The 25,087-nt window shown below is 38.8% G+C and overlaps 1 pseudogene; it reads left to right on the forward strand.

The window, feature by feature from the left end:
- The first annotated feature begins 959 nt into the window (after window positions 1-959).
- Window positions 960-7,778, forward strand: LOC143540844 (ADP-ribosylation factor GTPase-activating protein AGD4-like; annotated as a pseudogene).
- Window positions 7,779-25,087: the final 17,309 nt, after the last annotated feature.

The raw sequence follows: 25,087 nt of genomic DNA on the forward strand, positions 1-25,087 counted from the left end.
CTTGAGAAATCATTATATTAGGCTGCTTCAATGTCCCCAATGAAAGAAATTATAAGAAATAGAACATGTTTTTAGTTAAAGACTGTCTATGATTATTGAAACATATTTAAAGAATAAAATAAACTTGGTTTTAGAAACATTCACACTAAACTATACCAAATTATTTATAAAACTTCTATACTTGCCTTTTATTTATATTTTAAATTTAATTATTCAAATATCTAAAATGCGGGTTACTACAACACGATTAAAACAAGCTTTTGTAACTATTAGCAACAAAGTTCGGTTTTTAATTTAAAGGCCTTACCAAAAGATTACAAAATGGTCGGAAAAAGTTGTCTACTTTTCATACTAGGCTTTATAAACATTGACACTAAACATAAAATAGATGTTTGTCTGATCAATTAAACTAATAAGATGTGTTGAAAATGAATATCAAACAATAAATATATGGTAATACTACTAAAATTTGTTGACTATGGTCATGAATCGAATAAATTTTATATAACTTCGACATATCTATTTTTTAATTCGTATTTTATGAGATTTTGACATAAATGAACCCAAACCTTTTTCTCCTTTTTATTCTTTGATTATATAATTTTAAATATTAATTTTGTATAACTATATTTATGAAATGAGCTTAATCTAATGGTTATATAATTAAATAAAATAAAATTTAATTTTATTACAAATTTGTTAAGTTGTAAAACTTTCATGTTTTCATAAAGATATATCACCAAAAAAAAAAAAAATTAGTTTGGTTTAATGATTTACCCTAACAAATTTTAACCTTTCACCTCAAGATCTCCAAAACCAAGATTAAACATGCAAAAAGGGAAAATATTACCATCCAACATGCCATTAATAATCAACCCTAATTTCATAAAAATAATTTGTTGTTTTCCTAATTTGATTTTATTTACTAATAATAATAATTACCTGTAAAAACATTAAAAATGACCATCCTTGTTGAAGAACAACGTAAAGGAATAAAATATTCTGATTTCCCAGATTTAGCCAAGTTTCTTCCTCCTTCAAGAACAGAATTATTACACAACCTAGATGATTCTCCCATGCTCCAAAAACAGGTAACATTTTTTTTACGTGTACTACTCGGGTTGAATATGTGACACAATGTGAAAATGAACAAAACTGTTATGATTACCCAACCTATACTTATAATAACACACATATGTAATTACGCAACTTATAAAAATAATTACGCAATTTATATGATAAACAGACAACCTATTTATAACTGCGCGTGTTAGTAAAATAAAAGTGTCGTCTAGTGGTATCGCACCATCTTACAAATGTAAGGTTATGGGTTTAAATCTTTGCAAGCCTTTCCTAAAGGTGGAATTTTGCTGTTAAAAAGGAGTTGTTAGAAAAAAGTCGATTTAAAAAATAAGTATAACAGGTCTATAATCATATTAAAGAGTATAAAATACCTTATTTAATGGTGAAGTTATTTTATTTAAAATACGATAAATATTGGAAAACGGTGAAAAGGAATATGGTGGTAACAAGTGACAAAATCATAGGTGCCAAGTTACTTATTTATTAGTGGAAAAATTCACCATAGCCATGGACCATTGACCACAACCCAAAATAAACATGGGAAGTCTCTTATATTTGGTGGTTTCACGAAAATTAACGACTTCAGAAGTGGACACATGGGTGAAACGTCTGAGATTTGGGGGCTTTATCTAATAGCTTGACCTACAAACAGACCACTTATTTGCTGACATCTGACATATTTAAGAGGAAACTGTGCAGACGTCTTCTAAGGAGAAACGTCTACGAAAGCTCTAAAAATGTACGAAAGCGTCTAAAAATGAATTTGAAAAAAAAAAAGAAATGTCTAAATTCTTCCGAAAACGTCTATAAAAGTCTGAGCCTTCTAAGCCGAAGAAAACGTCTAGGGCTCAGACGTTTCCTTTGATCCTAGACGTTTTAGTTGCATATTTAGACGTTTAGAGAAAACATCTAGGGATCAGACATTTCCCCTTAGAAGACGTTTGCATAGACGTTTCCTCTTATATATGCCACATGTCAGCAAATAAGTGGTCCTTTTGTGGGTCTGACTATTAGACAAAGCCCCTAAAGCCTAGACGTGTCACCCATGTGTCAACTTCTGAAGTCCTTAGTTTTCGTGAAGCCCCTAAGTATCAGAGACTTCCAATGTTTATTTTGGTCAATGGCCCATGGTTTTTTTGGTGATTTTCCCTATATATAAGTATATATTCGTATATTTATATGTATAGCGACCATGGTTTGTTGTCTTAAATAGTTAAATGTTGGCATTTTTGGATAGGTGCGTTATATTGAACAGAACACAGATGAGTTAAAAATGCGGTGTGAGAAACTAAACAAAGGTAGCAAAAAATATAGGTAAGTTATGAGCCAATACATCTTGGTTAAATTATTTTAATATAATTTAAGGTTTGATGTACTAATATTATTGACAACAGGGATGGTCTTGGAGAAGCATGCAATATAGATTTTGTATTTGCAGATGCATTAGAGGCATTTGGTGGCGGTCAAGATGACCCTGTCAGTTCATCTTTTGGAGGTTACTTATAACTGTTTTATTACAACTGATTATTTTATTCTGATTATTCAGTTTCACTTTCAAAATGCATATGAAAAGTTACTTATTTTTTGTTTGTATTTTTCAAGGTCCAATGATGTCAAAGTTTGTTAGTGCATTTCGCGAGATTGAATCGTTTAAGGAGCTTCTTCGTACCCAAGTAAGTGAACAAATTGTGTTTAAAGATTGACTTTAATCTCTTGGATTTAAATAGTAACATTGTTTTATAATTGCAGGTTGAACATGTGCTTGTTGATGGTTTGAATCAGTTTTTGTCTGATGATCTTCAAGCCACAAAGGTGATCATTTTAACCGATCTTAATATTTATTTTACGTCCTATAAATTTTAAAGGGTAATATCCTTAACGATCACTGTAAATTTAGTTGTTAATAAATAATTCAGTGTCGCATCTTTTCGTTAATTTAGTTGCATGCGTAGAATTATCAAAGGCACAGAAGGTTATTCACTTATTCTCCTCAAGAAAAACTAGTTTTATTATCATATAAGATAAATTATCATAGTTCATATTATAATCATTTATCCAATATCAGGACGCACGTAAACGATTGGACAAAGCTACATATGCATATGATCAGGTATATCTGCTTTGAGTTATTATTTTGATCCAGTTTGACTCTATGTAAATCTTGTGTATACCGAAACTTTCTACTTTTTATCAGCTAACAAAAAAGCTACTACTGCAGGCTCGTGAAAAGGTTGCATCTTTGAAAAAGAGTATGCGGGATGAAGTTGTTGCTGAATTGGAAGAGGTATGAATGTATAATATAATAATGTTTCATGTTTTGCATTTTGCTGTATAAACTATAAAATACATGTGATGCAGTTTATTTATATTTTATACCCTTTTTGTAGGCCTTACAAAACGCAAAATCTGCATTTGAAACGAGCCGTTTCGATCTAGTATGTCTAGTTAATATGCACTCCCTTGTATATATTTGTTCTAAATACTATTCATAATTTAAGGTGTAAGGTTTAAGATTTTCTCCTTGGTGTTTTTAAGGATTGCAGTTACATTCTCTTATGAATATAGAATCGAAAAAGTACACGTTTTTGGAATCTATGAGTGCGATAATGGATGCTCATTTGCGATACTTTAAACTGGTGCGTTTCGTTTGTAAATTGTAATATTATGAATCTTTTTTCTTGTATAGTATGTGTTGACTTTGTACTATCCACAATGTTTTGACTTTGACTTTCCAGGGCTATGATTTGTTGAGTCAAATGGAACCTTTCTTTCATCAGGTATTGACGTATGCTCAACAATCTAGAGAGCAGGCGACTCTCGAACAAGATAAACTTGAAAAAAAAATTCAAGAATTTTGGACACAAACAGAAATTAAAGAAGCATTGCCTACTAATTGAGGACATGTTAATAATGCTAATGGTGTTGGAATGGGCTCTGATAAAAATATAGATGCAATAATGCAGTCCACTACAAAAGGAGCAGTAAGCACAAAATCTTGGTTATCTAATTATTTAAAATCACATAATTAAAACATATATTTTTTGTTCAGGTTCAAACCATTAAGCAAGGCTATCTTCTAAAACGATCTTCAAGTTTAAGAGCCGATTGGAAAAGACGATTCTTTATACTTGATAGCCGTGGGAACTTATATTATCACAGGGTTTTGCCTAACAAACCTGTGGTAGGTTTAGTTGCAGTTTTATTTTATGACAATATTTTTTTTTTTAGTTTTTTTATAATTGTGATCGTGTTAAATCTTGTTTAAGGGTTCGCAATCAACGAATTCGCTTACGTCTACCGAACAACATAGTCGTATGTTTGGGAGGTTTAGAGCAAGGCACAACAGGGCAGCATCACATGATGATGAAACCTCAGAATGTCATACTGTCGATCTTCGTACTTCAACAATAAAAGTTGATGCTGAGGATTTGGATTTGCGTTTGTGTTTCAGGATTATTTCACCCGTTAAGACTTACACATTGCAGGTGAGAATGGTGTCATATACTCATATGCATTACTCCAAACAGGTCGTTTGATATGGTGAAAATATATATACAGACCCGTATAAGATATCATACCAGCTGTTATACGGGCTTGTATAACTTTACTGAAACTGACTGATGTGACAGTGGTGTGTTGTGTTCGAAGTCGTATGTGTCGTATGCTGTAAAAGTTTGCTTTATATGGCCCGTATGATGCGATAACCAATAGGTCTGCAGTCTGCAAAAGTCATACGGGAAGTATAACCTCATGTGGCCTGTATGATGTGTCAGGCACGTCGGTATGCAGATTTGGGTGGTGTATGTATAACATCACCTTTAAATAGTTAGCATAAAGCGTATATATCTAAATATTAATTTATAAAGGGTATCTTTTTACAATAATAAAATTACCTATTTACCCTTTAATGCATATTCTTTTGTTTATGCAGGCTGAAAATGAAGGTGATAGGATTGACTGGATGAACAAAACCACAGGAGTGATTTCCTCTCTTCTGAACAACCACCTTAAACAGGTAAAAACCATTAAAGATAAAATATAACCCGAGCCAGTTCGTTTAAGTAAACGGATTGAATTAAGCGCAATATGTCTTCTTAAGTTCTTATACTAGTGTTTATTTTACAGACACCTTTTAACAGAAATAGTTTGGGAAGTGCACTTGAAGCACTTGGTGAAGATTTTTCGTATTCACAAGCTGATAACACGGGATTTATCCATGATGACATGGTTATTCATTCAGAAGATTCTGTTTCTAGCATTCTTCAAGAGATTCCTGGAAATGATTCGTGTGCAGAATGCGGTGCACCTGACCCTGATTGGGCGTCTCTTAATTTAGGCATATTAATCTGCATTGAATGCTCTGGGGTCCACCGAAATCTTGGCGTTCACATATCAAAGGTACCTTTATATAATAAGTAATGCAGTCTTTTATATATCTAGCTAATGTGATGTTTTGTATATTGCAGGTTCGATCGATTAATCTTGATGTTAAGGTTTGGGAACCGACTGTGATGGATTTGTTTAGGAATTTGGGGAATGCATATTGCAATACCGTATGGGAAGGTTTACTTCAAACTAATAGGTGAGTATAAACTACATTTCAAAAAAGAATGTAGTTTTATGAAGTTAATGACCGAATATATTACTAACTGTAACTATTTGAAATAAATTATGTGTAGTAAGGATGGATCAAATGCTTTAGATGTTACCAAGCCGAGTCCTGGAGATGCAAATCAACAGAGGGAGAAGTATATTATTGCAAAGGTATTTTTAAGTATGCAATTTTGAGGTAAAATGGGCTGGCCAAGTAACGGGTCAAAATGGTTATATTTAAGTATGAGTCAAAGCAGTTCGAAATGGTTAAAGTTAAGTATGAGTCGTAACGGGTCAAAATGGTTAAATTTAAGTATGAGTCAAAACAGGTCAAAATGGTTAAAGTTTAGTATGAGTTAGGATGGGTCAAAATGGTTAATTTAAGTATGTGCGGAAATGGGTCCAAATGGTTAAATTAAGTACGAGTCAAAGCGGGTCAAATTGATTAAAGTTAAGTATGAGTCACGATGGATAAAAATGGTTAATTTTAAGCACGAGTCAAAACGGGTCAAAATGGTTAAATTTAAGTATGAGTCGTGACGGGATAATGTTGAATTAAAGTATGAGGCAAACACGCCAAAATGGTTAAATTTAAGTACGAGTTAAAACAGTGGGTCAAAATAGCTATAGCTAAGTATGAGTCAGCCGTTCCGAAGAAATAAGTAAATAAATAAAAAGTTTAAGTATGAGTCGAAATGGGTCAAAATGGTTAAATTTTCGTATGAGGCAAAACGGGTCATAATGGTTAAATTTAGGTACGAGTCATAACGGGTCAAACTGGTTTCTTCTAAATTTGAGTCAAAAAACGGGTCAAAGTGGATAAATAAAAATATGAGTCAACACGGGTCAAAATGGTTAAAATATAAGTATTGAGTCAAAACGGTTAAATGTAAGTAACATGTCAAAATGGTTAAATGTAAGTAAAGGGACAAAATGGTTAATTTAAGTGTCGTTAGAAAACTCATTATTTCAATAATAATCTATTTTAAGTAAAACAGGTGGTTGTATGCACTAAAGTTAGTTACACTTTGGTCATCTATTGACCCGTTCAACGCATCTGACCCGTCTACATGTATTTTTCTTTGGTTTGTAACTTTGTTTCAATCCAGTATGTGGAGAAACGGTTATTCTCTCAAGAAGAAACCACGAACAACGCCACTAGAATCTGGAAAGCAACCGAAAGTAACAATATACGAGAGGTATACCGCCTTATTGTCACATCAAACACAAACATCATCAACACGACGTACGACGAGGTTTCTGGAGCTGATTTATCTCACAACATTCAAGAACACGATTCATCCAAAGGCTCTGAAAAGCCCAGCCCGTTAACCTGCAAAAACATGAAGGATTCCAGCAAACCAGAAAGCTGTCTGCAAGGCTGCACGTTACTGCATTTAGCATGCGACTTGGGTTACGAGGTGATGCTTGAACTGTTGTTACAGTTTGGTGCTGATGTGAACATGTCGGATTATCATGGCCGGACCCCACTTCATCATTGTATATTTTCTGGAAGTAACAAACTCGCTAAGTATATGATCAGAAGGTAGTTACAGTTGGTTAAAAATGATATTTAGAGCATGTTTGGGATTGAGTTTCAAAACAACTTATTGACTTATTGGCTTTTTAAAAAAAGCTATTTTTGAATTTGAAAAGCCAGGATTTGTGGCTTTTAGAAAACAGTTTTTTAACCGTTTCAAAAAGCTAATAATAAAGACTTTTGTGATTGCCATACACCTTTTTAACTTATTGCTTTTTTTAAAAACCAATAAGCCAATAAGCATGTTTATGGCAATCACAAAAATCTTTCTTATTTTAGCTTTTTGAAATGGTTAAAAAGCTGTTTTCTAAAAGCCACAAATCCTGGCTTTTCAAATTCAAAAATAGCTTTTGGAAAAAGCCAATAAGTCAGTAAGTTGTTTTGAAACTCAATCCCAACACATGCTCTTTTCAATGTGGTTTTAAGATTCTTGTTGTCTGGTTTCAGAGGGGCGGTTGCGTCGATCAAAGATGGTGGTGGGCGGGGTGCGTTAGAACGCGCTATGGAGATGGGAGCGATTACTGATGATGAGTTGTTGATCTTGCTTTCTGATTGTAAATGAAAGGGAGGAAATGCCGAAACGGGCCCATCATATTTTTTTATTGTATTTGGTATACTTGATGTCTGTTATGGTTATGGTTAGAGTTTGATCCTGTATATTTGATTAGTGCATGAAGCGATCGATGCTTTTATGCTGTACGCTCGCTTACTAATAATATGGATGGTATTTCGGTCGTGTATTGACTAGCACTGTGATTCACTGATTCTAGCTCATGTTTTATATTTTATGTACATGAAATCTGGATTGACTTAGTGTCGGAGGTGGTCTCGAGGCTAGCTTGGTTCTTTGTATTGACAATAGAGATGTGAATGAATCGGTAGTTTATTTGGATACAAATACACTTTTAATATAAACAAACATACTTGTTGGACGGCGTAGGTAATATCTGGTTGGGTGAACGTGAGGCATTGTAACACACTAGCAAGCACACGATTTCACTCTTTTTAAAATCAGTCATTTCCCCTATTTATACCTTGGGACTTGGGAGTGTGGCTCCCCCTGATTTCTAAGATGAAAAGTATTATGACTAGAAGACGTTGAGCCAAATCTTCTTCATGTAAAACCTGCTTTATTTAGATTGGCAAAATCGTGTGGTTTTTATCAAAAATGTGGTTTGTTATGGAGGTTTTATTTATGATTGTTGATGTACTGACTCATGCAAGTTCCATCAGGTAGTAGATTACTCACGTTAGCACTGAGTTTGGCAGACTTATCTACCGCGGTGGTGCATGGTTTGAATGTTGTCATAAAAGCTTGTTGCAAAATGTCTCTAGTGTAAGTCGCCTTAGATAAAAAAAAATAGGCCATGTTTATCACGAGCGGACGTAATGCTAGTGATACCTAAAAAATGGTGAAGTTTGCCAAGGTCGGTCAAAACAAATTCTTCGGAAAGTATCTAATAACAATGTGAGGTTAGATGGTGAGAATGATATCGTCCCAATACAATAGTAAATATGTTCTAACACCATACTAACAAGTGAGATGTGAATTTATTGTATATATAGGGTAAAATGTATTTTTATACAAGTACTCTTTCAATATAAACAAGATACAATAGAATAATAATAATAATAATAATAATAATAATAATAATAATAATAATACTTGCTTGTCTTCATTATACGAACCGTCTTTGGCATTCAATAATTTCAAAAGTTAGAAGTTTTGACTAACGCATGTCCTATTACATGCCAAATTTAACAAATGACTAAAATATGTTCTATTGCATAATTACAATTATGTTTGTGGAGAACGTTGGAATACAAGGGGACACAAAAAAAATGTGAATATGATACGTGACCTGAAAACACCCTAAAATAGTTCAAGAAAAACAATAAAAAAAAACATAACTCAAAACATAAATAAAAAACAACCCTACAAATGGGGAATTTATTGTAGTACAAGTATATCAACGTGACCCATGAGAATTCTAGTTCAGGTTTTATATTTATATAAAAAAAATGAGATGTGAATGAATTATTATTATTATTATAGCAAAAATTTAGTTATTTCTTTATTATACCCATTTGATAAGTTAAAAGATATAATATTACCCAAATTGCTTTTTGTGTGAGTTACAGGTCGAAGTTGATGCCTCTATAGATCCTAGAGGTGGTAAAATGGCCAGTCGGGTAAGTGATCAAAATGGGTAAAATCTTGTATGGACTGTTCAGGTGAAATCCTTACCAAAATGGTCAAAATGCCTATTGGATACAACTATTGCAACGTGAGTCGATTAATCTTTGTTTGTGTGAGGGAGTCGGTGATGTTGGAGTTTAGAGAATTAAAAAATTATTTCTTTTTAAAAGGTGTTAGCAACAAACAGATTAAAAAGATTATGGTTTATAAGACCATGTGTAGTCATAATGCCTCTTCACTAGGCATTATGCGCTACGTGACGCCCAGTCAGAGTTATGGTTTTTTGCAAAAAGATAGCGTAGTTATAACTTTTCACCCCTGGGCGTTATGCGTCACGTGACGCCCAGTCACTTTTATTTTTATTTTTATTTTTTTGTCTTTTTTTTATTTTTAGTGTTTCACCTATTATTATTATTAGTAATCTATTATTACTATTATTTATTATTATTATTTTTACAATAAATAAACCAACCACCTACTTCTTCTCCATCTCTATCTCCTTACAGGCATCTCCTTCTCCATCTCTAACTCACCCACCACCTTAACAGTAAACCACCACCACCGATCATAACATAAACCACCACCACCGTAACTCACCCACCACCACCGATCATAACAATAAACCGATATGTAACTCCTTTTCTGATCTGTACCTCCAATCCACTAACCCTAACCCTATCCAACACCTTCCTCCACATAAACTCACCATCACCACCATCCATCTGTCTAACCTTCACATCTAAAAGGTAATTTAATATTTTTTTAATTTCCGTGCCTTCCTCCGCTTTATCTACAAAATGTCCCAAAAAAAACCCCAAAACGCCGGGGGGGGGGGGGGGGGGGGGGGGGGGGGGGGGGCGGTGTTCCACGATGTTTTGGGCCAAAACGCTGCACTACGCTTGGTCTAAAAACTAACTGAAAAAACTTTTCATAAATCAATAGAAGAGGTCTAAGTTTAGAGAAAAGGAAGAGTAACAAAAGCTCACATTTACCCCTCTCAAATAAAGTCACCACTAATATGAAAAAGGAAAAGTTTAATATGAGCGAGGTTCAAATTTTGAAAGTCTATCTTAACAATGATTATCCAACATCTAACGAAAATGAGAACATGTCTTATGTGGTTTTCACATCTATCAAACATATCTTGGTTTAAGTGTAGTGTGGTGGTGCCCCAAGCCACTTCACCATTCTAATCTCTGCAGACCAAATGGGGTGGGCGCCAAGGGCAGTGAGCCCCTTTGGTCGCTACCTTGTTAACAGTGAGAGGGCGCTTGAGCATGGGATCTATCTGTGTTTCACCAATCACATGCAAACACTTGTTTTTTATTTTATTTTCATTTAATCTATAATGTAACCATTACTTAAAAGTGAAAAAAAGTGAGTGAGATAGCCTAAAGTGATCATATATATATTTTCCACTGTGTGCTTACTTGGGCAGAGGTGGGATAGCCTCTTCTTTGGCAGCAGGAGAGTCATCAGTACCATCACTGTCTTTGGAGTTATCAGTACCAACACTGTCTTTGGATTCATCACTACCATCACTGAAGTAGCCAGTACTGTCACGCCCTGACCAAAGGCGGCGGAACATGCCGGGGTGCAACGGATTGCTTAAGAACACAAGATACTATTAAAGTAACAATATTTAATCAACTCATTTAAATTCATAAAATCTTAAAAAGTCACATAAGTTGTTCATACAATAACCGAAATCAAACATAGCAAATAATATATTGTTCGTTTTGCTAATATCGTAATAGTCTTGACAACGTTTTCTCCTCAAGTCTTCGAGTCAACCTAAAGTCAATCCTGTAACATTGCATAAGATAGAATTTGTCAACACAAAGGTTGATGAGCAATTTCATAGTTTCGAACCATAAGTATATAATAGGAAATTCCACAACTTGTATACAAAACAATAAATAATAGCAACCATTTAGATAATGAAATTGTTAACAAGAATACATTAACGACACCTTGCTATAAGAGAATGCCAAATAGTCCAGGATTAATATGAAATCGTTAATAAGAATACATTAACGACACCTTGCTATAAGGAGATGCCAAATAGTCTAGGATTTATATGAAGTCGTTAATAAGAATACATTAACGACACCTTTCTATAAGGGAATGCCAAATATACTCGGATTTATGAATCAACCAACCCAAAATCGGTAAACACATTAGCTTTTAAGCATGTAAGCATATAACACCAAATAGAGCATTTATTTAAGTAAAGTATACAATAAAGTTTGTGGTTTAAAACTCAAGTATAAAACATTTAGTTTGAATAAGTATGCAATATCACCCCAAAATGAAAGATGGAAAATGGGGGATAAAAGTACTCGCATTCAAGTAATAAACTTGACTGGTAAAATAATGAGTAACCGGAAGGATGAGGTTTACGAGCAAAAGCCTAGATGAAAGAAAGTCTTGTATTAGAAAGGTTGTCTAGGAAGTCTTTAAATAAAATAATAGATAAGAAAAGCAAACAATTTAAAGTTAAAGGTTTAATATGTAAATATTTCAATAATTGTCTTTAAAAATATAAGTTGCTCGAAACCGGATTAAAGTATCTAGCCCTTAATATTTACTCAACCTATGTTAAGTAATAAGGTGGGTAAAAATGCAAGAATGCAAGTCCCTTTATAATATAGATACTAAAACGGGTTTTAACGAGTGTTCGAGTTGTTGGTTCGGGTCTTGGTAATTGGTCAAACCCAAATTCAATTTTCCAAAATAATGAATGTTATGAGATAACTCAATAAAATTTAGTAAGACTTAACCAAGTATGTAGTTCTATTGTTTTAGAATTAACAACGTCCGTTAAGCGAGTGTTCGGTTTCGTTGGTCCAAACTTTGTTATAAGATCAAGTTGTATTCAACATTCCAAGTACTTTAAGAAAATAATTAAAATTAGTTTATAAAATATTTTTAAAGAAATATACTAGTCTTGATTGCTAGAAACACACTTGTGTGTCTTAAGCGAGTGAAATCGGTTTAGTTTGGTTTGGTTCGGTTTCCAATCTTGGAATAAGATCAAGAATGGTTGCCACATGCCCAAACATCAAAGAACTTGTATAATAATTTATAAATGATGATACTAAAGTTTTACAACCAAAAATCCAACAATAAAGTCTTTAAACAAAAGTTCGGTTTTCGGTTCGGATCTTGTTTCAGGTTAAGACCGAGGTTAGATTCCACAAACCCATAACCATAGAACTCGTAAAAATGATTTTAGAAACTTAAATCTAACATAAAACATGTTTAAACAATTGTTTAACAAAACTAGTAAATAATGTTCGGTTTATGGTTTGGAGCTATTTACGGTTAAACCGAGGCTAGTCTCTACAACCCATAACCATAGAACTCAATAAATATGATGTACAAACTAAAATGATCAGAAGTAAACATGGTTAGTAAGCATAAACAAGTTATATAGTTATATATATAACAAGGACCACGTGAGTCCTCCATGAAGCCTTGCCTTACGAGGCCCGACACTCCACCGGCCGAGACCGGATAAGTGACCACCAAAGGTAACAAGGGGTGTATATTATATACATGTTGTATAACAAGCTTCAAGTATTAATAAGAGCTAACACGTTGATTAAAACGAAAGACTATGGTCAGTTTGACTTTGGAAAGTCAAACTGCCAAGAACATGAAGAACAACCTTTAATCTTAAGAATTTGGGAGAGAAAATGGAGTATGGGCAGGTTTAAAATGAAGAAGAGGGTCTTGAATATATAGGGTAAGTTGAAAAAGTCTTTTATAAAGTGTTATACATGGAAATGAGTTGGTTATGAGCACAAGAAAGCATAAAAAGCCAAAACGAGCTGCTGGTGCAGACTCCCCTTAGCGCAGCGCTAAGGTCTCTGCCCATGACCTTAGCGTGGCGCTAAGGTCACGGAGGGAAAAATCGGATTTTCAACTTTGGCAGTTTTAGTCCCTGAAGTTCGTTTTAAGTGTTTTAAAGGCATTTTAGGGACCGAAAAGGGTGTTTTTGAGACCCGACAAGTATGAAACAAATATGTAACATAAAATCCATCATTTTGATTGTATCGAGGGTTTCGGTTTACAAAACGGGTTGGTTTACATGATAAACGAATACAAATAGGACCCGAAATTGACGAATGTCACAAGTACCATCACCGTCTTTGGAAGCATTAGTACTGTCACTTTCTGTTTCGGTATGATCATAAGCCTCCACTATTGTAAAGTAAACATAAGAATTGTAGTTGCATATATAGAAACACATGTGGAGAACCGGAAGGATGCCAATGTGAATTACCACTAATACGTTCGGGAATCATTTTGTACGAACGCGCACGGAGCTCATCAGTTCTACTATCACTTTCTGTTTTGTTACGATAAAAACTGTAATTACCAACAGTACCGTCACTTTCTAGTTCGCTATGATGATAAGCGTCCACCTTAGCTGTAAATATAACAATTTCAAAGCAAACATAAAAATTGTAATTGCGTATACAGAAACACGTGAGGGGAACTGAATGTGAATTACCAAAAAGAGTTCCGCGATTGTTTCTGTAATAATTGAGGTCATACGGTTTTATTCCAGCTTCCAAGGACTCATCTGGTAGATCAAGTAAGTGTTCATTGCAATTGAGCAAAAGTAATTGTGTATTAGCTGAACGAACATGTTTATACCCCCGCCCCTGCTAAACGTGCATGCTAAGGTGAGTTAACAGGAAACGGGTAGGTATTTTAATTCGGGCTGGGTTGAGGTCGGAACAGGTTGGTTAAAGAAATGATTTTTTTTTATTTGTTGTGCGTTTCAGGCTGATCACGTTTTGACCTGAATGATTTCTGGCCCGTAACATGGTGCCATATCGTTTGTTATGCGGCGACACAATAGCTGACAGAGTGGACGCTAAACTTTTGTTGAAATGATATTCGTTTTCTCAACCATCATTCTCCAACCGTGGCGCGTGCTGGTGTTATCCATCTTTGCCTCTGTCATTGCTTCAGAAATTGTCTCTTTGGATAAGACATGTATCCACTAGAGACTAAATTATTTGATATTTTCCTATTCCACCCAAACCAGACCTGAAAATATGTGCTTTTTATAAAAACATAAATAATGTAATTCCATTATGACTGTGACGGCCAATGTTTTTACCTCATTCTTTGAATCCACCTTTCTTACCCACCGTGTTGATGTATATCTAGAATAAATCCATATACAATAATTTAAAACAAATCTATAAATTTTCTTTTGAGCTTTAATCCAACAGACCTGAAAGAATTTTTCAAATCTATGGACTTTTTAGGTTCCTTGGAATAGATCTGAAAGCATTTTCTAGATTTGGATTTTTTTTAGCTTCCATGGAACAGATCTGAAAGAAGAAAACATAGATCTAGAATATTTGATGGACATATATGAGAACCGAGACTAAAATCAAAGAGTACTTCGTTGTCGTGTCCCATGGATGGCGGCAATGACAAAACATGGAATGAATCGGGGTCGGATCCATGTCGATGTTTCCTAGTCTTCGAGATGAACGAACTGACGCCTTGATCTTCTTCTCCGGTTGCTCTAGACCTGACATTGAAAATTGGGGGGAGTGGATGTGACTGCTAAAAGTTTTCCTCTTGTTTATAGACACAATAATATGTTGGAGGCCAAGGGTCCCCGAGAAGGTCCTTCAAATGAATGATGAAGGCTCCTTATATAGGAACTCCATGGCCACCATCATGAAACCCTAACCTTTATTGTGGCAGGCCTGGTTAGTGGTTACCTCAACAAACCCTCAGCCCAATGGGCCTAATTAGTAGACAAGAATAATGTAATACATAATATAATAAACTAGATTTTCACACGGCGCGTTGCGCCGGGGCAGTTGGTAAAACCTTAACATTGAAATCTGAGTGTTGGTAAAACCCGAGTGTTACGTTGGTGAGTTAGCGCGAATTCAGTTAGTATCGTTTACGTTCTTTACGTTATAGACACCAAATTAACATATAAAGAAATAAATTGTTTAAAACGAAGTTTGTTAGGTTAGTAAACCCGGGAGGTGGTAAAATCAAGTGTTGTCAGTCCCGGGCATTGAGACGGTAACTAGACACGAACTCGGTCGGTTTCGGCTACGTTCGTTACGGTACTAGAGGTAAAATGGGGGGAAATATATAAAAATTGAGTGGACAAGGGGGTGTTGTTAGTCGGTAAACTCGGGCGTTGGTAAAATCGAGCGTTGTCGGTCCCGGACGTTGAGACGTTGAGTCTATGCGAATTAGGTCGGTTTTCGTCATGTTCGTTATGATATCGGAATTAAAACAAACTAAAAAAAACTAAATTATCATTCGGCCAGCTTCTGTTATATTCGTTACGATACCAAAACGAAAAAAAACAAAACTGTATGGACAAGTAAGATGTCGCCAAGTGGCCCAATGACAGCTTAGCGGTACTAAACTTGTAATTTATATATATTAGATAATAAAATGCCGTATCGGAGTTTAACGTACCGTACACTGAACCTGGCCCATTTTGGCATGCCTAATTTCAGCTTTCCTTACATTTCTTTGGCAGGCCTAATTTCAGCTTTCCTTACATTTTCTTTTTCAGGGTCAGATTCCAATGAAAATGACTTAAGATGGTGACTGATACTTATTTTGTTTTGTTCATTTCTTTTGGATTTTAAATGTTCAATATTCATGGAGATCATTACAGTAGTAGCAAGAGTTCAAGAATGCAAGATTGAATGGCAAAACAAAACAAAATGTTGTTCACTTTTTTACCACTGAACCAATCACAAGAATGCAAGTTTTGTTGTTGATTTTAAATGTGAGTGTTGAGCCACTAAATTCTTTCATCATGATTGCTTGCGAAAACAACGCATACATCGTGTTTGTGTCGCCTTTTACCGGTGGTAGCTCGTTTAAACCCGGCAATATGTTTTGATAATTAGTATTTTAGGGTTTCCAAAAGTCGAGATGTTACATTTTGTTTATGTTTATTTAGACCCACATTTTTTATAACTCTAATTTTGTAAAAATAAAAAATGATAGCAAGTTTTTCTTAAATATTATGTTACCTCATAAAAGTTTGGCAAAATCTTAAAGGACAACTATAAACCAACTTTGTGGTTACAACCTTAGTTTTATTCAGGCAATTAAATTTTTTTGTTTTTCGTTAACTCAAACAACCCAGTCAGTTTAGTTTATTGTTTTTTGAAATTGTAGTTAACATCGAACAAAACTGAGTATTATATATTTTGTGTGACACTATTTATTTGTGTATGTGTTTTAAGTATGCGTGTCTATTTGCATAAGTGTGTATGCTTATTTAAACAAATCCAATTCCTATGCAAACAAATTGTCATGTACCAAGAGGTATTTAGGAATTTATAAATTATAAATTATAAATTGAAATTTTTATTTATCATTAACATATATGTAATACACCATATATGTAAATTAAAATCCTGAAGAATTTCCTAATATTTTGGATTGAAATTTATCGGGGAAGACAAATTTCAATTATAGTTTTCACCTATAAGATGTATATACTGAAGAATTTTATATATAAATATTATACACCATCTTTGGATGCATATATGGTACCACGCTACCTTAATTACTATAAATAAATGGGTCAAAATTTTATTGATGCGGGTTTAATCCCCCCCCCTTCTCCCCCGGGGCTTGAATTTCCTAATATTTTAGTGGAAGTTGAAAGACACAGTTCATCTTTTTCTGAATTACTATCATACCCAAACAAGATGATTGGCTTAGACGGTGGGTATTAAAATAGTTTAAACGAGTTGTTGGTCATGATGTTTGAAGAGGTATGTACCCGCCTCAACACCGAGCGAGGCGGGTCAACCCACAAGATATAGACAAGAGGCTTGAAATCAAGATATTATAAAGGCACAAAGCCAAAACCTATGCGCATGGCGCATATCACATATGCTCACGCATATCACATATGCTCACGCACCACATATGCTCACGCATATCACATCTGCGCGTGGCGCATCCGCGCGTGGCGCATATCACATGCTTGTGCATATCACATCTGCGCGTGAGAATAAAGAGAAGACCTCGCGCATCCTCAGGATAGGCGCGTATCACACATGCACATAATCAACCTCGTCCTTATCCAAATCAGGATTAGGGCAACCTTGATTGTGCACGTCAGACAACCTTCCAGAAGGTATGTTTTTAAGGAATAAGAATATGCTGATGATGACAGCTGCCAATGAAAGGTGGACAACTCAGCATAACCCATGTGCTACCACATGATTATAACCAATGAAAAAGCACCAGGTGTCCCCAAGGACACGTGGCGCAAAGCAATTGGAGGAGGCCAACAAGGCCCTAATCGGGTCTGAGCCCAATCATTGGAAACCCTAGCACTATAAATACCACATCAACTCCACAAGGAGACACAACACAATTACAGAGTATTCAGCTATATTAAGCAATACACTCCAATTCCCTTACTCTCATATTATTATCTTCTCCTACAAATTCTTATTCTCACACCGGAGGGTTACCCTAAAGAGGACCCCTCTGTCCCTTTCTGAGGGGTAAGTTTACGGTGCTGTTCATTTTGTAGGTGGAAGAATCCAGATCCCAGAGATCCATCGGTGAAATAGCATAATCACACCCGAGGAAAGTTGATCGTCTACCAGTGAGTCGATCCACGTTTCTTCATTGGCGCCATCCACTGTTACAACGGCAACAAAATCTAATCAGATCTCAAAAAAAAATAATTTTCACCATGGTTTCTGGTGTTCGTAACGTCGATCAAGTTCTGGAGGATATTGAACGTGAGGATGTTAATGAGGGACAGCAGTTTCTGAGGGTGCCGCGTGATTCTACGCGCACCACCAGTAACCGCCCCTTCATCACAACTCCTCATGGCCAGACTGAAACTCCTCCAGACGATCTCACGTTACAAAATCTTGCCGGCGCGAAACAAAAAGGACCAATGGGTCCAGAAGATGAAACTAATGACCCTAAAGAATGGCTCATAAACGAGCAACGGCGTCTAATGGACAAATACAATGAGCTGGTCAAACACAAAACACAAAGGCAAGCGTTTGATAAGCAAACTGTTCATGGAACAAGAAGGGGGCGCGTGCCGGAAGAGGGTCACTCTGTTCACACTGAACACGCTGAGTTTAGTGATGAAGAAGTGCACAGCGTCAGGAGGACGCGAGATACTCATGCAGGAGGCTCACAGCCCCGCGCGCAAATGAACATGGCGCCTGGAGCCAGAGCCGATCTGGATCTGCACGCACCGTACAGCCCACCAGTGAGAGGGCAAGTGGACGTAACCACACCGTACAGGCCAGCCATCTTAGTGAAACATTCAAAATTCACTGAACGCATCGCGAAGGCCCCCATTCAGCACAAAACCAAGATGCCAAGTGGTTTGGGCAAATATGACGGCACAACAGATCCAGACGATTTCTTGCAAGGTTTTTACAACACGGGAAACCTAGAAAGCTGGACGATGCCAACATGGTGTTACATGTTTGCTCGCTGCCTCACGGGCGCGGCGCGTGTCTGGTTCGAAAGCTTGCCGACTGGGCAAATCGATGGGTTCGAGGAACTTTTGGAAAAGTTCCAAGCTCACTTCGTACAGCAGCGCAGACACACGCGCGACCATGATGACATCATGCACTGCGTGCGCAGGAATGATGAAACGATTGAAGACTACATAACTCGTTTCAATCAGGAGTCTCTGGCAATCGGAGGTATCACTGATCAACTATTGCGCGTGGCCTTTATACAAGGCGCGCGCAGTGATCAACTCCGCCGAGCCCTCGTAAGCAGAGATGGCATGCCCACCACTTGGGCCAAGCTAATGGAAGCATCGCGAGTCTTCGCGAGAAATGAAAAACAAATTGCCCAAGATAGAGCGAGAGAAAGAGGACATCAAGCAGAGGCACCGCGCAACAACGAAAGAAGGGGCAAACAGAACTCTGTATGGTCCAGGTTGCAATCAACCAGTTTTTCTTCCGCAGAAAAGCAGGCGCAACCAAGCTCACCCCAGCCCCAAAAAGACGTTCGTAATCGCGGGGAGGGTGACAAGACGGAAGGCGGCAGAGATCCTAACAGACCTCTGCCAAGAATATGGACTCCCCTCACTAAAACACCTTCACAGGTGTTAAGCACTTAGAATGTCCAATTCAAAAGCCCCAAGCCACTACACCACAAGGGACCATCAAACAGTGGCAAGTATTGTGAGTTTCACAAGTCCACAGGACACAACACTGATGCATGCCACCACTTGAAGGATGCAATTGAAAAAGATGTAAAATCAGGCAAGCTGGCTCACCTGGTGAAAAACTCAAGACCAGAAAATGAGCAACCAGAAGGAGCCTCTGCCAATAAAAAGTTCAAAAGAATCTGTGTAGCCGAGGGAGGAAGGCAAGGGCAAGGATCAAGAAAGAGAAACGCGCAAATCCAAGGAGATTGGCGCGAGCAACAAGTAATCTTCCCAAGAATCAGGGGAGGCCCTTCCATCAGCAGTCCTCTTGTCATCACTACACACATTGCTCATTATGAAGTGTCAAAAGTCCTGGTGGACACTGGCAGCGAATCAGACATCATGTATGAGCAATGTTTCAGGAAGTTGGATCCGGCAGACCAAGCAAGGCTTGAAATTGTGAATGCACCAATCTCTGGTGTTTCAAATGAAATCATTCACCCCCTAGGTCAAATACAATTTGAACTAACCATGGGGGATGAAAAACACAAGCGAGCCGAAGATGTCAACTTCTTGGTCTTGCCCACCACTTCATGCCACAATATGATCTTGGGTAGGGGAACGATTGCCCAATTTAACGCCATACCGTCGCCAGCGCACGGCGCGTTAGGGTTCCCAACACCAACAGGTGTAACTTTTGTATACCGAGATCATTTGTGTGCAGTGACAAGTACTCCGCGGGAAGGGAGATTGAAACTTCCAATGGCAAACAACGCGCCAGAGGAATGGATTCTCAACCCAAAATTCCCGGAGCAAACAATCACAATTGGCGCTACGATATCAGACGACACGAGGTTGAGAATGAAAAGATTGCTCACAGCATATATGTCGGTCTTCGCGTGGCAACACTCTGATATGACTGGGGTTCCGCGAGACCTGGCGCAACATTCTCTCAACACCTTCAAGTCTGTAGAGCCAATTGCTCAAAAGAAGAGAGTCATGGGGGATGAGAAGGCGAGGGCCATGAATGAACAGGTTGAGGATCTATTGCGCGCAAACATCATCCGCCCGATACGATACCAGACATGGGTAGCCAATCCTGTGATGGTAAAGAAAAGTAACGGGTCGTGGAGGATGTGCATTGACTTCAAGGACTTCAACAAAGCATGCCCAAAAGATTGTTACCCCCTCCCAAACATCGACGCAAAGGTGGACTCCGTGGCGCCATTCAAGCTAAAATGTTTCCTGGATGCCTACAAGGGCTATCACCAGATTCAAATGGCACCACAAGATGAGGACAAGACCGCCTTCAGAACCGACAAGGGTGTTTTTTGTTACACAAAAATGCCCTTTGGTTTGAAGAATGCGGGAGCCACCTACCAAAGACTTATGGATGCCGTTTTCAGCGAGCAAATTGGAAGAAACCTAGAAGTCTATGTGGATGATTTGGTGATCAAAAGTAGGGAGGAAAAACAAATGCTCAAAGACATCGAAGAAACCCTTGGGCGCCTAACGGAAGTTAACATGAAGCTCAATCCGAGCAAATGCACTTTCGGCGTACAAGAGGGAAAATTTCTAGGTGTAATGGTCACCAAGGATGGTTTCAAGGTGAACCCTGAGAAGGTGGAGGCCATCCTTGACATGCCTTCGCCATCCACCATGAAAGAAGTCCAGAAGCTGAATGGTAGATTGGTATCAATCAACAGGTTCCTAGCGAACCATGCAAGCAAATCTACCCCATTTGTCAACACATTGAGAAATTGCTTAAAGAAAAGCCAATTCAAATGGACTCCTGAGGCCGAGCAAGCTTTCAGTGAGATAAAAGAATGTTTGATAAATTTGCCCGCGCTCACAGCTCCACTTCCTGGTGAAATTTTGACATTGTACCTATCAGCAGGAGAGCGCGCCATCGGCGCAGTATTGTTGGTGGATCGCAAGGGAATCCAAACGCCAATATACTATGTGAGTCGGGTGCTGACAGATCCTGAGACGCGCTACTCCATCATGGAAAAGTTAGTTTTGTCACTAACACACGCGTCGCGCAAGCTTCATAGATATTTCAATGGTCATCCCATTGAAGTTCTGACTGGTTACAACATCCAGCAAGTCTTGCGGCGCCCCGCGCTTTTGGGAAGGCTAACAAAATGGGCGCTGGAATTAGGAGAACACACGATCGCCTATAAGCCCCGTCCAGCAATAAAGGGACAAGTCTTGGCTGATTTCATTGCAGAAGTCCCAGAAGGAAAAATTGAAGAGGCTCAGCGCGAGGTAGACCCTCCGCGAGCCAATGATGAAGAAAATGTGTGGAGATTATTCACCGACGGAGCTTCAAACAACGAAGGATCCGGCACAGGCCTCAAGCTGGTGGATCCAGAGAAGCAGGAATATACTTACGCCATCAGGTTGGACTTCAAGAGCACCAACAACGAAGCTGAGTATGAAGCCCTGCTGGCTGGCCTGCGCATCGCGCACAAATTCGGAGTTAAAAAGCTAGAGGCCCATGTTGATTCATACTTGGTAGCAGCACAGGTCAATGGCCTTTACGATGCCAAGGAGAACACCATGCCTCTGTATCTAGAGTAGGCGAAAAAGCTCATCGAGCAATTTGACTGCTTCAGAATCATTCATATTCCGCGCAGTGAAAACAAATCTGCTGACGCGCTGAGCAAGATGGCATCAACCAGCTTCGATCACTTTGGCAAAGATGTCAGGGTAGAAGTAATGAGCAACCCGTCGGTGGGAGCGAAGTCTGTCCTTGTAACTCATACAACCCCTTCATCATGAATAACTCCAGTAATGGAATTCTTGAAGGAGGGAAAAGTACCGGACGATCGCGCACAGGCGAGGAAGATAAGACACAAGTCGCAGAACTATGAACTGCTTGATGGTAAATTATATCGACGCTCTTATCTTGGACCGCTCATGAAATGCCTAGATGCTGAGGAAGCAAGCTATGTGATCAGAGAGATACACGAAGGAATCTGTGGAATACATGCTGGCCCGCGCATGGTGGTTGCCAAGGCAATGAGCGCAGGTTACTATTGGCCAGGCATGTACTTGGACGCTTTAAAAGAGATCCAAAAATGCAAAGCATGTCAGAGCTATGCGCCAAACACCATGCGGCCAAAGAACAACTTGATTCCGGTGACCTCCGCATGGCCTTTCCACAAATGGGCAATCGATATTGTGGGTCCCCTACCGCAAGCGCAAGGGCGAGTAAAATTTTTGGTAGTGGCAGTAGACTATTTTACAAAATGGGTTGAAGCCAAGCCACTAGCAAAAATCACAGCTGAAGCGATGAAGCAGTTTATCTGGAGCCACATCATATGCCGTTTTGGCTTGCCCATGGAAATTGTGAGCGATAATGGCAAACAATTCACTGACAGGAAGATATCCAACTGGCTCAAGGAATTGCGCATCAACCAAATCTTCACTTCGGTATACCACCCTCAGGGGAATGGCCAAGTGGAGCGCGCGAATCAAAGCTTGTTAAATGGGCTGAAGAAAAGGTTGGAGGGAGAATCCCATTCTTGGGTCGAAGAGCTACCTAATGTCCTGTGGGCACACAGGACATTAAGCAAAACCAGCAATGGCGAATCCCCGTTTAGCCTAACCTATACATACCTTGGCGCAACTCCGTTCGCGAGGCAAACATCGTCATGAAGTCCATTCTCCCCTTTTTTGAGGGTAAAACAGGGGACTTCGAAGCGACCTCCGGCGCAGGCTCGGCACCTTGTTGCGCCTGAGGTTGGTCCACCAAGGTCGCCGGCTCTACAAACATTTAAGTGAGCAAGGATTCATTAGTAATTCTATCAGAATCGCGCTCATAGAACCATAAATGATAAGCAAAGTATACCTGTCGGAGAGGAAACGGCAGGCGCAACGCCGCTTCCCTTTTCCGCCGCGCGAAGGGAGGAGGTAGCGGCACCATACCTCGTATGGACAGGAGGTCTGCCCACTTTTTGAGGCAGGGAAGACAAGGAAAACTTGGTGGTAAACACCTGGGTCTTCTCAAGTCCCTTCGCCTGAGTAGGAGGATCCTGAACAACAGGGGCATCATCTTTCTTCTGTTTCTTACTGGCCTCTGCGCCAGTTTTCCCTTTAGCTTTACGCTTTAGTTGGGGCGCCTCCTCTTCCTCCTCCTCTTCCGCGAGCTCCAGCTCGTAGTTCTCAAGCGCGTCTACAATACACGCAACAGAAAGGTTAGCCAAATCTGGTATTATAAAGGCATAAGCATAAGTACAAAGGCTTACCAGGCGCATCGCTGTCAAAGAGAAATCCCAGATCAACAGGGATGAACATGTCATCGAAGCGATCGGGGAAGCCAACATCCCCAGCGCCCAGCGCGACGGAGCCACCCTCCATATGCTCATCATAGGCGGCGTGGACATACTCCTTGCTGACTACACAAAACAAGTCAAATGATATCAGCAAAACGAATTATATTCGCGCAGAAGTAAGGCAATGAGATTACTTACACAAGCCGTCAACTTGGATAACGGGCTCAGTCGCACTGTCGGCCCACCTCCTGCTCATACCAACCCCCACCAGCGCCTCCTCGCAAATGTTCTTGGCGGGGGATGGTTCGGCAGTCAACTTTTTAACCCAGGCGCCAGTTGGGTTCTTGAAGACACCCACATCCGCAGGCGCAGAAGAGATCGCGCGCATGGTCATGCGGATGGGGATCACACCAGCCCTGATATAGAAAAATCTCTCAGACCAGTCATGAAGGCTCTTGAATGAAACAGTGCAGCACTTGACCTTCTGACTGCGAGGAATAAATGAGAACCAAGAATCTTGGATCTTGGGCTTATAAAAAAACTGAAAGCGCCGAGGGGTGGGCTCCTCGCGCTGAGATTTGCACATGAACTCAAAATGAGTCATGCGCACGAGTCCAAACGGATGGACTTGGGATATATGAATCCCATAAAACCTAAGCACCGCACCCACAAACCTTGTCATCGGGAGACGAAGGTTGCAGTGGGTGAAAAAATGGCAGTAAAGGGATATATAGCCGGTAGGCGGGTCCGCCGCCGTTTGCCCGGCCGCCGGCAGCATGCAGCCATACTCAGGGAGAAAACCCTGAGAGGCGATAAGGCTGTCAAAATCGGCCTGCCTCAGTTTGCAGGGGATCTCATCCCACTTCTTCACTGCCTTAGTCCTCCCTACATCCTCCGATGAGGCCTCAGCAGCCCTCTTCCCCTTGCCGGTCTTCTTCAACGTAGACATCACTAACGATTTCACACGGCGATGGATAGGGGAGATTGTGTTGTCTGAGCTATCAGACATACAACTGTAAAAACGGACAAAGGATGCTTCTGAAGAACAGAGATCCGGAAGCAGAAGACAGGTAATCGGAAAAGAATGAAAGAAGGGAAAGCTTTGAATAAACAACAAGGAAGATGAAGAATAAAAACTCTTAAGGGCTTGCTTTTATAGGCCCAGGAGAGAGAAATTTTGGTACTGATCGGACTTCACGCGCCCCCACTCG

Source organism: Bidens hawaiensis, unplaced genomic scaffold (genome assembly GCF_021521415.1).
Source record: "Bidens hawaiensis isolate Kalapana, Puna unplaced genomic scaffold, B.hawaiensis_p1.1 tig00000820_1, whole genome shotgun sequence".
Taxonomy (NCBI): Eukaryota; Viridiplantae; Streptophyta; class Magnoliopsida; order Asterales; family Asteraceae; genus Bidens; species Bidens hawaiensis.